Here is a 16,259-nt window from a genome sequence, read left to right as displayed (position 1 = left end):
ATTTTTAGTAAGAAAAACTAGTTTAGTTGAATTAATTATTTGAACTAGTTGAATTAACAGAACTAGTTCATAATTAAGCATGACTTATGCTTCATTTGCTTCAACTTTTAATTTTAATTTTTTCACTATTCTACTAGCGTATCCCCTGCCATGCAAGAATTTTTGTCTTGGATAAGATAGGTTTCAGTCCTAACAAAACTATGGAGGTAAAAAAAGTTTTACTTGAAGAACGAGCATGTTATACCCTCAACGTCAAATTATACAATGCAGACACATACACCTATTTTAAATGCAAAACTTGGCAAGCACTATGCAAGGCTTATGCATTTGAGCCTGATATGGTTATCACCTTTGATATTCGTCCGGAAGATGATATTGAAGGTAATAGAGACATCTGGGTTGATGTGCAGACGCCTCCAATTCTACCATTATGTGAGTTTCTCAACCATATTTATGTCTTCGATATTGTTTATTCAAAAAGAGTTGACAAGTAATTTATATTGACAGCTTATTTCCAATCAAGCAAACATATCCGGCGCTTGGTAGACAAGACCGTCCACTGTCCCGGGGCTGAACTAAACTGCGAGGAGACAAGTCATTATGTTTCATGGCTTGAGGATCTTGATGCTCTCAAGATAAATTTTTTTCCTTCACTTAGAAATGTTAGTACTCAAAACCTGCGACCAATAGTGTTCATACTGAACTACGGTCACATATATTTAGGAAAGATGGTAAGATTTCTATTATTTGTCCTCAGTGCATCTTTTGCATACATTATTTTTAAGCTAAACTTCATTTTTAAGTATGTTACCATACGATGTTCTTCAACAGGGACTCCCGATGAATGTTGTGCCTCATTGGGTCGAGACTAAAGCTACCATGAATATTGTTAGCTTACAGCCAAGATATCCTACAATGCACTTTAGTGCATTCAGGATTTCTAATAGCGAGGAATGCTTAATAGTAAAAGACTGGAGCAAAATTGTGAATGATTGCAGAGAAGTACTAGGGGGCAGCAATCAGAAGCGCAACCCACGATTAGGAGACAGGTTCATCTGCATGCTCCAATATGATGAATCAGGAAAGCTATACATGTTCTATGCTATTTTACCTGAGAGAGCAGCAGGAGTGATTAGCTAGTTCATGCTCTTAGTACTTGTCCTCTCATGGCCGTGTTCTTCGTCCTGAACTTAATCTCAAAGAGTGATTTTCTTTTGTGGTGTTATGAACGCTTATAATATCATTACCATGTTGAACTCGATGATATCTTTGCTTCTGGTACAAGTGAATGTTTCTTCTTTAAGCTAGTGTTGGTGGTGATTAGATAGTGGTAATGACTATTATATGATGATTTTTAGCTAGCTATGAAAACTGTTGTTGGTGATGATATATATGATGCAAGAGTTTTTATATCAATATGATGATGATGATGAGTTATTATATCATTTATGAAAGAAACAACAGATTAGTTTCAACTGGATGGATTCTAGCTAAGTGATCAAGTATATGCCATATCCATATTACCTCGATCACTTAATTAGGTGATCAAGTATATATAATATGGATATGGCATATACTTGATGACTTAGCTAAGATCCACATGCATCCAGTCAAAATAATATGCGGTACTTTCATCTAATGATTTAACAACTCATTATAATGTAAAAGAATCACTAAATTAAATTGAAAACACAAAATTAAAGTAAAAATAAAAAATAAAACCAAAACACACCCAAACATTTAGTAACGGTTGGTGTTACCAACCGGTACTAATGTCCTACGCGCCCCGGAGCTGGCTCGTGCCACGTGGTTGCCCTTTAGCACCGGTTCGTGCTGAACCAGTACTAAATGGGGGGGCCTTTAGTGCCCACACTTTAGTGCCGGTTACCGAAACGGCACTAAAGGGCCTTAAGAACCGGTGCTATTGCCCGGTTCTGCACTAGTGGATGTCTATGCCAAGAAGAAGAAGGATCACAATACCATGGCACACATGTACAAGGAGATCCTAGATGCTGCTCTTGGGACACACTAGTTTGGATCTGTACATTACCTTTTGTCAGGTTTGCCAACAATCAATTGGATCCTCAAGCGCACTCTTCTGCCAAAGTTAGGTGATCACAAGAGGATCAGAGGCCATGCAATTAACTTTCTTCACATCTTTTATGTCCCACAAAAGTTCAAGGTCATGAGTCTAATAGTGGAAACCATAAAGAGGACAGCTGCAGATCAGAAGAGGAGTTGTGGATATGCCCCACAGATCCAGGAGCTGATTAACTCGAAGATGGGCACTAGCACATATCTGCTGGACAAGGAGCACCTGCCCATCTATCCGGACTTTGAGGACAACCAAGTGGTCATGGATGAAAATGAACCATCTTCTGTGCACGTTCAAGCAAAGAGGGAGAAGGCAAAGGCTAAGAAAGCTGCAAAGATGCCAACCATCGAAGAGGCATCTCAGTATCTTCTGAAGAGCAAGCAAGATCAACTCGGCTACTTGATTGCACCCACTCTAAGGATTGAGAAAGGGATGGCCACCCTGACTCAAAACCAGGAGAGCTTGCAAAGGATCATATAGCAGAAGTTCTATGACATGGATGTGAAGGTAACTGAGATCCAGTCTGTTGTGGAGCAACTTCAGGATGATATGCAGGAGAGGAAGAGCAAGACAGCCACTGATGCATTTGCCAGAGTGCCTAGAGCTCAGAGATCTGCTGCAGTGCCTATTCCAGACACCAGAGCCACTTCATCTGCACCAGCTACAGCTTCAGTGCCACCAGCTCCAGCACCTACTCCATCAGCTCCATCTACATCGACTGAAGCCTTCGTTCTTGGAGTTATTCGGACACCACCACCTGAAGACCAAGCCTGAGAGACGATTTAGTGCTATGCATTTTCTAGGAACTTTTTGGTAACTTGTTGCCAAAGGGGGAGAAAAATGTATAGATCATAGGCTTCGAGAGAGAGCGTTGCTTTTTTATTCTCTCTTGCTTTGGTGGTTGTACTTTATTTTCTTTGCTTGTTTGAGATACTTTCTATCTGTGTGATACTTGGATGATCATGTGTGTTTGATCATATGCTACATTAATGCTTGTTGGATGACATTATCATTTTATCCCTATATGATCATTCACTTTGCTTGGTGATGATTGCATGCATTTAATTATTATCATTTTGAGCGCTCCACCAAGATGTATGTGACATGGAAGAGTAACCCATGAGCCTAACTCTTTGTGCATTTGCAGTCCAAAGCAAATCATAAACTATGCACAAATTTAGAGGCAGCTCTTTCTTTTCACATACTTCTCAAAGAGACAATGTTTTTCACTCTTATTATCATTCGTCGAAACTTTGATCGATATGTTGTCATCAATTACCAAAAAGGGGGAGATTGAAAGTGCACCTATCCCTAGGTGGTTTTGGTAATTCCTAACAACATATAGCTCATTGAGATAATGCTATTTCAAGATTAATATTTCAGGAAAAGCTCTATGAATGGCATGGCATGGATGAGGAAAGTGGACCCCTCAAAATACTAAGGACAAAAAGATTGGCTCAAGCTCAAAGCTCAAGACTCTACATTTTATATTTTAGTGATCCAAGATCACATTGAGTCTATAGGAAAAGCCAATACTATCAGGGAGGGATGAGGTGTTGCTTGATGAGGTTCTTGCTACATAGTGCTTAGTGATATGATCCAAAATCCTTAACTACCTTCCCACATCCACATATGACCTAAGCCAAAAGTCAAACTTGGCCCCACCGATTCTTTCTATCCGGCGCCACCGAGTACAGATGTCATAGCCACTGCCACAAACCCTAGGAAATTCGGTCTCACCGATAGGGATCTCGGTCACACCGAGATGGGGTTGTAATCTCTCAGTTCCCCTTCGTAACGTTTCGGTCCTACCGAGATGAGCGATCGATCCCACCGAGATTGCAATATAAACTCTGTGCTTCCCTTTTGTAACATTTCGGTCCCACCGAAATGAGCAGATCGGTCCCACCGAGTTTACCTGACCAACTCTCTGGTTAGCTTATTACCAAAATCGGTCCCACCGAGTTTGTGTAATCGATCACACCGAGATTACGTTGTGCCCTAACCCTAAGCATATCGGTCCCACCGAGTTGCATCTCAGTCCAACCGAAAATCCTAACGGTCACTAGGTTAGCTAAATCGGTCCGACCAAGTTTCTCAATTCAGTCTCACCGAGATTGGTAGATTGTGTGTAACGGTTAGTTTTTGTGTGGAGGCTATATATACCCCTCCACCCACTCTTCGTTCATGGAGAGAGCAATCAGAACACACACACAATTCCAACTCACATGTTCTGAGAGAGAACCACCTACTCATGTGTTGAGGCAAAGATATTCCATTCCCACCATATGAATATTGATCTCTAGCCTTCCCCATGTTGCTTTCCACTCAAATCTTCTTTCCACCAAATCCATATCCTGTGAGAGAGAGTTGAGTGTTGGGGAGACTATCATTTAAAGCACAAGAGCAAGGAGTTCATCATCAACACAACATTTGTTACTTCTTGGAGAGTGGTGTCTCCTAGATTGGCTAGGTGTCACTTGGGAGCCTGCGACAAGATTGTGGAGTTGAACCAAGGAGTTTGTAAGGGCAAGGAGATCGCCTACTTCGTGAAGATCTACCTCTAGTGAGGCGAGTCCTTCGTGGGCGATGGCCGTGATGGGATAGACAAGGTTGCTTCTTCATGGACCCTTCGTGGGTGGAGCCCTCCGTGGACTCGCGCAACCGTTACCCTTCGTGGGTTGAAGTCTCCATCAACGTGGATGTACGATAGCACCACCTATCGGAACCACGACAAAAACATCCGTGTCTCCAATTGCGTTTGAATTCTCCAAACCCTTCCCTTTACATTCTTGCAAGTTGCATGCTTTACCTTCCGCTGCTCATAGACTCTTTGCATGCTTGCTTGAATTGTGTTAAGATTGCTTGACTTGTGCTAAGATAGCTAAAATCTGCCAAAGACTAAAATTGGGAAAAGGATAGATTTTTAATTGGTCAAGTAGTCTAATCACCCCCCTCTAGACATACTTTCGATCCTACACCCCTGGCCACGTATATAAAGGAGTGGAGGAGGGGAGGGGCCGACCCTCTCTATGGCACGCCCTAGGGGAGTCCTAATCCCATCGGGAGTAGGATTCCCCTTTTCCTAGTAAAACTAGGATCCTTTCCAAGTAGTAGGAGTTGGAGATAAGGAAAGGGAGAAAAGAAGAGAAGGAAGGAGGGGGCGCAGCCCTTCCCCCTACTCCAATTCGGACTAGGCCTTGGGGGCGCGCGGCCTGCTTCTCTCTCTTTCCCCTAAAGCGCAATAAGGCCCATACACTCCCGGTGAATTCCTGTAACTCCCCGGTACTCCGATAAATACCCGAATCACTCGGAACCTTTCCGGTGTCCGAATATAGTCGTACAATATATCGATCTTTACATCTCGACCATTTTGAGACTCCCCGCCATGTCCCTGATCTCATCTGTTACTCCGAACTACCTTCGGCACATCAAAACACATGAACTCATAATACAACCGTCATCGAACTTTAAGCTTGCGGACCCTACGGGTTTGAGAACTATGTAGACATGACCGAGGCACGTCTCCGCTCAATAAACAATAGCGGAACCTGGATGCTCATATTGCCTCCTACATATTCTATGAAGATGTTTATCGGTCAAACCGCATAACAACATACATTGTTCCCTTTGTCATCGGTATGTTACTTGCCCGAGATTCGATCGTCGATATCTCAATACCTAGTTCAATCTCGTTACCGGCAAGTCTGTTTACTCGTTCCGTAATACATCATCCCGCAACTAACTCATTAGTTGCAATGCTTGCAAGGCTTATAGTGATGTGCATTACCGAGTGGGCCCAGAGATACCTCTCCGACAATCGGAGTGACAAATCCTAATCTCGAAATACGCCAACCCAACAAGTACCTTCGGAGACACCTGTAGAGCACCTTTATAATCACCCAGTTACATTGTGATGTTTGGTGGCACACAAAGTTTTCCTCCGGTAAATGGAAGTTGCATAATCGCATAGTCATAGGAACATGTATAAGTCATGAAGAAAGCAATAGCAACAAACTAAACGATCAAGTGCTAAGCTAATGGAATGGGCCAAGTCAATCACATCATTCTCCTAATGATGTGATCCCGTTAATCAAATGACAACTCATGTCTATGGTTAGGAAACATAACCATCTTTGATCAATGAGCTAGTCAAGTAGAGGCATACTAGTGACACTCTGTTTGTCTATGTATTCACACAAGTATTATGTTTCCGGTTAATACAATTCTAGCATGAGTAATAAACATTTATCATGATATAAGGAAATAAATAATAACTTTATTATTGCCTCTAGGACATATTTCCTTCAGTCTCCCACTTCCACTAGAGTCAATAATCTAGTTCACATCGCCATGTGATTTAATACCAATAGTTCACATCACCATGTGGTTAACACCCATAGTTCACATCGACATGTGACCAACACCCAAAGGGTTTACTAGAGTCAATAATCTAGTTCACATCGCTATGTGATTAACACCCAAAGAGTACTAAGGTGTGATCATGTTTTGCTTGTGAGAGAAGTTTAGTCAACGGGTCTGCCACATTCAGATCCGTAAGTATTTTGCAAATTTCTATGTCAACAATGCTCTGCACTAAGCTACTCTAGCTAATTGCTCCCACTTTCAATATGTATACAGATTGAGATTTAGGGTCATCTGGATTAGTGTCAAAATTTGCATCGACGTAACCCTTTACGACGAACCTTTTTGTCACCTCCATAATAGAGAAACATATCCTTATTCCACTAAGGATAATTTTGACCGCTGTCAAGTGATCTACTCCTAGATCACTATTTTACACCTTGCCAAAAATAGTGTAGGGTATACAGTAGATCTGGTACACAGCATGGCATATTTTATAGAACCTATGGCCAAGGCATAGGGAATGACTTTCATTCTCTTTCTATCTTCTATCGTGGTCGGGCTTTGAGTCTTAGTCAGTTTTACACCTGGTAACACAGGCAAGAACTCTTTCATTGACTGGTCCATTTTGAACTACTTCAAAATCTTGTCAAGGTATGTACTCATTGAAAAATTTATCAAGCGTCTTGATCTATCTCTATAGATCTTGATGCTCAATATGTAAGCAGCTTCACCGAGGTCTTTCTTTGAAAAACTCCCTTCAAACACTCCTTTATGCTTTGCAGAATAATTCTACATTATCTACGATCAACAATATGTCATAAACATATACTTATCAGAAATGCTGTAGTGCTCGCACTCACTTTCTTGTAAATACAGGCTTCACCGCAAATCTGTATAAAACTATATGCTTTGATCAACTTATCAAAGCATATATTCTAATTCCGAGATGCTTGCACCAGTCCATGGATGGATCGCTGGAGCTTGCATATTTTATTAGCACCTTTAGGATTGACAAAACTTTCTTGTTGCATCATATACAACTCTTCTTTAATAAATCCATTAAGGAATGTAGTTTTGTTTATCCATTTGCTAGATTTCATAAAATGTGGCAATTGCTAACATGATTCGGGACAGACTTAAGCATAGATATTAGTGAGAAACTCTCATCGTAGTCAACACCTTGAACTTGTCGAAAACCTTTTGCGACAATTCTAGCTTTGTAGATAGTAACACTACTATCAGCGTCCGTCTTCCTCTTGTAGATCCATTTAATCTCAATGACTCGCCGATCTTTGGGCATGTGAATCAAAGTCCATACTTTGTTCTTCTACATGGATCTCATCTCAGATTTCATGGCCTCAAGCCATTTCGCGGAATCTGGGCTCATCATCGCTTCCTCATAGTTCGTAGGTTCGTCGTGATCAAGTAACATGATCTCCAGAACAGGATTACCGTACCACTCTGGTGCGGATCTCACTCTGTTTTACCTATGAGGTTCGGAAGTAACTTGATCTGAAGTTACATGATCATCATCATTAGCTTCCTCACTAATTGGTGTAGTAGTCACAGGAACAGATTTATGTGATGAACTACTTTCCAATAAGGGAGCAGGTACAGTTACCTCATCAAGTTCTACTTTCCTCCCACTCACTTCTTTTGAGAGAAACTCCTTCTCTAGAAAGGATCCATTCTCAGCAATGAATATCTTGCCTTCGGATCTGTGATAGAAGGTGTACCCAACATTTTCTTTTGGGTATCCTATGAAGACGCACTTCTCCGATTTGGGTTTGAGCATATCAGGTTGAAACTTTTTCACATAAGCATTGCAACCTCAAACTTTAAGAAATGACAGCTCAGGTTTCTTGCCAAACCATAGTTCATACGGTGTCGTCTCAACGGATTTAGATGGAGCCCTATTTAACGTGAATGTAGCTGTCTCTAATGCATAACCCCAAAGCGATAGTGGTAAATTGGTAAGAGACATCATAGATCGCACCATATCTAATAAAATACGGTTACGATGTTCGGACACACCATTACACTGTGGTGTTCCAGGTGGTGTGAGTAGTGTAACTATTTCACATTGTTTTAACTAAAGGCCAAACTCGTAATTCAAATATTTTACTTATGCGATCATATCATAGAAAGTTTTATTTTTGTTACGATGATTCTCCACTTCACTCTGAAATTCTTTGAACTTTTCAAATGTTTCAGAAATCTGTTTCATCAAGTAGATATACTCATATCTGCTCAAATCATCTGCGAAAATCAGAAAATAATGATACATGCCGCGAGCCTCAATATTCATCGGACCACATACATCAGTATGTATGATTTCCAACAAATCTGTTGCTCGCTCCATTGTTCCGGAGAACGGAGTCTTAGTCATCTTGCCCATGAGGCATGGTTCGCAAGCATCAACTGATTCATAATCAAGTGATTCCAAAAGCCCATCAGCAAGGATTTTCTTCATGTGCTTTACACCAATATGACCTAAACGGCAGTGCCACAAATAAGTTTCACTATCATTATTAACATTGCATCTTTTGGCTTCAATATTATGAAAATGTGTATCACCACGATCGAGATCCAACAAACTGTATTGCATCTTTCATTGGGTGTATGACCATAGAAGGTTTTATTCTTGTAAACAGAATAACAATGATTCTCTAACTTACATGAATAACTGTATTGCAATAAACAGGATCCAATCATATTCATGCTCAACGCAAACACTAAATAAAATTTATTTTAGGTTTAACACTAATCCCGAAAGTATAGGGAGTGTGCGATGATGATCATATCAATCTTGGAACCATTTCCAATACACATCGTCACTTCACCCTTAACTAGCCTCTGTTCATTCTGCAACTCCCGTTTCGTGTTACTATTCTTAGCAACTGAACTAGTATCAAATACTGAGGGGTTGCTATAAACACTAGTGAAGTACACATCAATAACATGTATATCAAATATACCTATGTTCACTTTGCCATCCTTCTTATCCGCCAATTACTTGGGGTAGTTCCGCTTCCAGTGACTAGTCCCTTTGCAGTAGAAGCACTCAGTTTCAGGCATAGGTCCAGACTTGGGTTTTTTCACTTGAGCAGCAACTTGCTTGCCGTTCTTCCTGAAGTTCCCCTTTCTTCCCTTTGTCCCTTTTCTTGAAACTAGTGGTTTTTTTACCATCAACGCTTGATGCTTTTCTTGATTTCTAGCTTTGTCGATTTCAGCATCACGAAGAGCGTGCGAATCGTTTCCGTTATCCCTTGCATATTATAGTTCATCACGAAGTTCTACTAACTTGGTGGTGGTGACTAGAGAATTTTGTCAATCACTATTTTATCTGGAAGATTAACTCCCACTTGATTAAAGTGATTGTAGTACCCAGACAATCTGAGCACATGCTCACTACTTGAGCTATTCTCCTCCATCTTTTAGCTATAGAACTTGTTGGAGACTTCATATCTCTCAACTCGGGTATTTGCTTGAAATATTAACTTCAACTCCTGGAACATCTCATATGGTCCATGACGTTCAAAATGTCTTTGAAGTCCTGATTCTAAGCCGTTTAGGCATGGTGCACTAAAATATCATGTAGTCATCATATTGAGCTAGCCAAACGTTCATAACATCTGCATCTGCTCCTGCAATAGGTTTGTCACCTAGTAGTGCATCAAGGACATAATTCTTCTGTGCAGCAATGAGGATAAACCTTAGATCATGGATCCAATACGCATCATTGCTATTAACATCTTTCAACTTAGTTTTCTCTAGGAACATATCAAAAATAAAACAGGAGAGCTAAACGCGAGCTATTAATCTACAACATATATATGCTAATACTACGAGGACTAAGTTCATGATAAATTTAAGTTCAATTAATCATATTACTTAAGAACTCCCACTTAGATAGACATCCCTCTAATCCTCTAAGTGATCATGTGATCCATATCAACTAAACCATGTCCGATCATCACGTGAGATGGAGTAGTTTCAATGGTGAACATCACTATGTTGATCATATCTACTATATGATTCACGCTGGACATTTCGGTCTCAGTGTTCCAACGCCATGTCTGTTATATGCTAGGCTCGTCAAGTTTAACCTGAGTATTCCACATGTGCAACTGTTTTGCACCCGTTGTATTTGACGTAGAACCTATCACACCCGATCATCACGTGGTGTCTCAGCACGAAGAACTATCGCAACGGTGCATACTCAGGGAGAACACTTGTACCTTGATAATTAGTGAGAGATCATCTTATAAAGCTACCATCAAATTAAGAAAAATAAGATGTATAAAAGATAAACATCACATGCAATCAAAATATGTGACATGATATGGCCATCATCGTCTTGTGCCTTTGATCTCCATCTGCAAAGCATCATCATGATTTCCATCATCACCGGCATGACACCATGATCTCCATCATGTTGATCTATATCAATGTGTCGTCACATGGTCGTCTCGCCAACTATTGCTCTAGCAACTATTGCTATCGCATAGCGATAAAGTAAAGCAATTATTTGGTGCTTGCATCTTATGCAATAAAGAGACAACCATAAGGCTTCTGCCAGTTGCCGATAACTTCAACAAAACATGATCATCTTATACAACAACTTATATGTCATCACGTCTTGACCATATCACATCACAACCTGCCCTGCAAAAACAAGTTAGACGTCCTCTACTTTGTTGTTGCAAGTTTTACGTGGCTGCTACGGGCTCAGAAAGAACCGTTCTTACCTACGCATCAAAAGCACAATGATACTTTGTCAATTTAGTGATGTTTTAACCTTCTCAAGGACCAGGCGTAGCCACACTCGGTTCAACTAAAGTTGGAGAAACTGACACCCGCTAGTCACCTGTGTGCATAGCACAGCAGTAAAACTAGTCGCGTGTAAGCGTACGCGTAATGTCGGTCCGGGCCGCTTCATCCAACAATACCGCCGAACCAAAGTATGACATGCTGGTAAGTAGTATGACTTATATCGCCCACAACTCACTTGTGTTCTACTTGTGCATATGACATCTACGCATAAAACCTGGCTCGGATGCCACTGTTAGGGAACGTAGCTATTTCAAAAAAATTCCTACGCACACGCAAGATCATGGTGATGCAAAGCAACGAGAGGGGAGAGTGTTTTTCACGTACCCTCGTAGACCGAAAGCGGAAGCGTTAGCACAACACGGTTGATGTAGTCGTACGTCTTCATGATCCGACCGATCAAGTACCAAACGCACGGCACCTCCGAGTTCTGCACACGTTCAACTCGATGACGTCCCTCGAACTCCGATCCAACCGAGTGTTGAGGGAGAGTTTCGTCAGCACGATGGCGTGGTAATGATGATGATGTTCTACCGATGCAGGGCTTCGCCTAAGCACCGCTATGATATGATCGAGGTGGATTATAGTGGAGGGGGGCACCACACACGGCTAAGAGATCAAGAGATCAATTGTTGTGTCTATGGGGTGCCCCCTGGCCACGTATATAAAGGAGTGAAGGAGGGGAGGGGCCGGCCCTCTCTATGGCGCGCCCTAGGGGAGTCCTACTCCCACCGGGAGTAGGATTCCCCTTTTCCTATAGTAGAACTAGGATCCCTTCCAAGTAGTAGGAGTAGGAGAGAAGGGGAGGGAAAAAGAAGAGAAGGAAGGAGGGGGCGCAGCCCTTCCCCCTAGTCCAATTCAGACTAGGCCTTGGGGGGTGTGCGGCCTGCTTCTCTCTCTTTCCCCTAAAGCCCAATAAGGCCCATACACTCCCCGGCGAATTCCTGTAACTCCCCGGTACTCCGATAAATACCCGATTCACTCGGAACCTTTCCGGTGTCCGAATATAGTCGTCCGATATATCGGTCTTTATGTATTGACCATTTCGAGACTCCTCGACATGTCCCCGATCTCATCCGGGAGTCCGAACTACCTTCGGTACATCAAAACACATAAACTCATAATATAACCGTCATCGAACTTTAAGCGTGCAGACCCTACGGGTTCGAGAACTATGTAGACATGACCGAGACACGTCTCCGGTCAATAACCAATAGCGGAACCTGGATGCTCATATTGGCTCCTACATATTCTACGAAGATCTTTATCGGTCAAACCGCAAAACAACATACGTTGTTCACTTTGTCATCGGTATGTTACTTGCCCGAGATTCGATCGTCGGTATCTCAATACCTAGTTCAATCTCGTTACTGGCAAGTCTCTTGACTCGTTCCGTAATACATCATCCCGCAACTAAATCATTAGTTTCAATGCTTGCAAGGCTTATAGTGATGTGCATTACCGAGTGGGCACAGAGATACCTCTCCAACAATCGGAGTAACAAATCCTAATCTCGAAATACGCCAACCCAACAAGTACCTTCGGAGACACCTGTAGAGCACCTTTATAATCACCCAGTTACGTTGTGATGTTTGGTGGCACACAAAATGTTCCTCCGGTAAACGGGAGTTTCATAATCTCATAGTCATAGGAACATGTATAAGTCATGAAGAAAGCAATAGCAACAAACTAAACGATCAAGTGCTAAGCTAACGGAATGGGTCAAGTCAATCACATCATTCTCCTAATGATGTGATCCCATTAATCAAATGTCAACTCATTTCTATGGTTAGGAAACATAACCATCTTTGATCAACGAGCTAGTCAGGTTGAGGCATACTATTGACACTCTGTTTGTCTATGTATTCACACATGTATTATGTGTCCGGTTAATACAATTCTAGCATGAATAATAAACATTTATCATGATATAAGGAAATAAATAATAACTTTATTATTGCCTCTAGGGCATATTTCCTTCATCAAATTCATCACTGAGTTTCTTGATCTCAGATTGTATATTGACGAGTTCTTCGGTTTTCATAGAGACAATATTTTTCTTCAGGTAGCGCTCCTTTTTGTACTGCGCTTTCTTCATCTACCTGGTCTTCTCAAACTTCCATTTTTCTTCTTGTATGAAATGAGTCAACATACGACTTTGGCCAGTTGTCAGCTTGAAATCTGGCATGGGAGTATTTGGGTCCTTGTGCCATAAGTCAATGTACTCAAGGAGCAACTTTGGATCCAAAAGTAGAGGCACACTTGTGCCCTTGGCTCTAGTGGCCCTGACTTGCCTGTCTCTGATGATTTCTGCTAGTTCTTCATCATCAGCCTCGTCATCATCAGAGGGCACTTGGAAAGCAACTTGTTTCTTTTGAGGAGTTGGTCGAGGACCACGTCCAGCAGTGGTCTTCTTCTTCAGAAGAGTCGGAGCAGCTGAGGAACTTGGAGAGGCTCCTGAGGCAATAGACATGCCTGTGGTCCTTTGGCACGTGGCGAGATGCACAGGTGCTGAGGATTTGGTCGGAGTGGCTGAAGACTTTGGCGGCGGAGCTGAAGATTTTGTAGGAGCAAGAGCAGCGAGAGGAATTGGCCGTGAGGGCTTTGAGGAATCTGGCCGTGAGGGCATAGCTGAGGAACTCGGCCGTGAGGGCATTGCTGGTGAAGCACTGGGCTTGTGAGCAGGCTTCTTTGGCATGGCCTTCTTCGGCTTTACAGAGGCCTCAACAGCAGCAGCGGCAGCGGAGTCTTCGTTGAATTTCCTCACTGCATCTTTTGCTTGTTTGGCCAACTTGGCATGGCGCTTGGCCCATTCATTTGGATAATCCTCACCACGCTTGAGGCTGGTGGGATCAGCTATTTGACCATGTGCCAACGTAGGTCTTGGTGGAGGATTTAGTGCACATTTCTTCATATATTTGGGAGTGACATATCTGTACTCCCTCCACTCTCTTCCCTGTCTCCTCTCAATCTTTTGAATGCACACCTTGCGCTGATTTTTATCCTCCTCAGGGGGTGTGCAGTACCCAGCATAGATGTCCTCAGGTATTTCAAAGGCAGTGTTGACCTCAAGCCTCTTTCCTTCTTTCTGTGGTTTCTTACCATCAACCATTTTCTTCAATTGAGGAATTTGAACAATTGAATTCTCTGAAGAAGTATGCAACTTTTCTTCGAGGAACGCTGCAAATGAGTTAAGTTGATTCGAACCTAGTGATTCAGCAGCTGACATGAGTACCTGTGAACATAGTATATTTGCGAGGAATTTGGGGAGGTCATATGCGTTCTCAGAGGTTTTTCAAAAAGAACAAGTTTGAGGAATTTCACCAGATGAGTCTTGAAGAATTTCACTAAGCGTTCTTTGCCTTAGGTTCCAGAGATGTATAGATCGAAAATCCACACATTTGAGGAATCTTGAAGAAAAAACATAGCTTAGAGAAACGAATCAAGAACAGATGACATGTGAGGTGTTTTAGTGTGTGAAGATATGAAGAAAAACACATTTGACGATTTTGTAGAAATCATTTGAATCAAAGAGCGCAGTAAAAGTAACTTTTAATTACCCTGGACGAAGAACAAGACGAACTGGTATGTGGAGATGTGAAGTTCATCAGTTCAGATCTTCCATGCCCTAACTTGGTGGAGGAAGACAGCTACGGCGGCGGCGGAGTGAAGATTTCCGCGGCCGGCGCGAGTACAGCGGCGATGAGGTCGAGGTAGTGAAGCTTTTCCTCACCGGTGAAGATGAAGTACCAGCGGCGCTAGGGTTTGAGAAGCTCGAGCTAGAGAGAGGTCGAGCGGAGTAAAGTAAGTGAGGAAGGGGAAGGGGGTATTTATAGCCACGGTGAAAAATTGTTCACCCGAAGAATTTGGACGAACCTGCCCCTGACCCTTCTCATTTGCTTGACATGTGTCACCCACGTATTGAGAAGTGGAGATCATGTGCGATTGTCGGTGAATAGATAAGTATATCGTGGGATGCGGAGCGGTTTGAGCAGCAAAGCCGAAAATTTGGATAAGATAGGTTTTAACGTTGCGTTCGCAATTCTTCAGCTGACAAGGACACAGTGAAGATTTTGAACGAGTTTCAAATAGAACGCACATGAAGATTTTGTGAACAGATTGGGTTGAGTATAGCCTAGAGGGGGAAGGGTCCAATCACATTCACTTAGCAGAGAAACCCACTTGAAAAGATAGCCATAAGTGAATGTTGTAGAGGACATAAACTCATATATATAGCCAATGAAGAAAAACGACAGAAACAGTGAATACAATGCAAAGTTGAAGATTTTGAACAACTGAGGAATTTTCAAAACTGAGGAAAAACTCAAATTGAAGATTTTCATCTTTTGGTGGTGGCGTGACCCACCGTATAAGAATGATGATTTCAGACACCGCGTACAATTGTCGTAGGGTTCTGAGAATCAAATTCTTCATTAATTTCTTCACACTTAGAGTGTTATTCTTCATTGACTGAAGAAAAACGTTTTCTTCATGTGTTGCACAACTAAGTCATCAATTTTGAATAAGTGTTAGGATGAGTGTCCTTTTTCAAAGAACATTCGAAGATTCTAAGATATTTAGATCACACCGCAACTTGCTAAATCTCTTCTCATCCAAGGGCTTTGTGAAGATATCGGCTAGCTGTTTTTCAGTCATCACATGCTCAATAGAAATGTCGCCCTTCAACACATTATCACGAAGAAAATGATGACGAATCTGAATGTGCTTTGTCTTCGAGTGCTGAACTAGGTTGTGAGAAATCTTGATGGCACTCTCATTGTCACAGAAGAGAGGCACATTCTGCATGTTGACGCCGTAGTCCTTGAGAGTTTGCTTCATCCATAGCAATTGAGCACAGCAAGAACCAGCGGCAATGTACTCAGCTTCAGCAGTAGATAATGATACGCAATTCTGCTTCTTCGAGGACCAACAGACCAAAGATCATCCAAGGAAATGACATGTA

Source organism: Triticum dicoccoides, chromosome 7B (genome assembly GCF_002162155.2).
Source record: "Triticum dicoccoides isolate Atlit2015 ecotype Zavitan chromosome 7B, WEW_v2.0, whole genome shotgun sequence".
Classification (NCBI taxonomy): Eukaryota; Viridiplantae; Streptophyta; class Magnoliopsida; order Poales; family Poaceae; genus Triticum; species Triticum dicoccoides.
The sequence above is the reverse complement of the archived record's forward strand: the minus strand, read 5'-3'. Positions refer to the sequence as shown.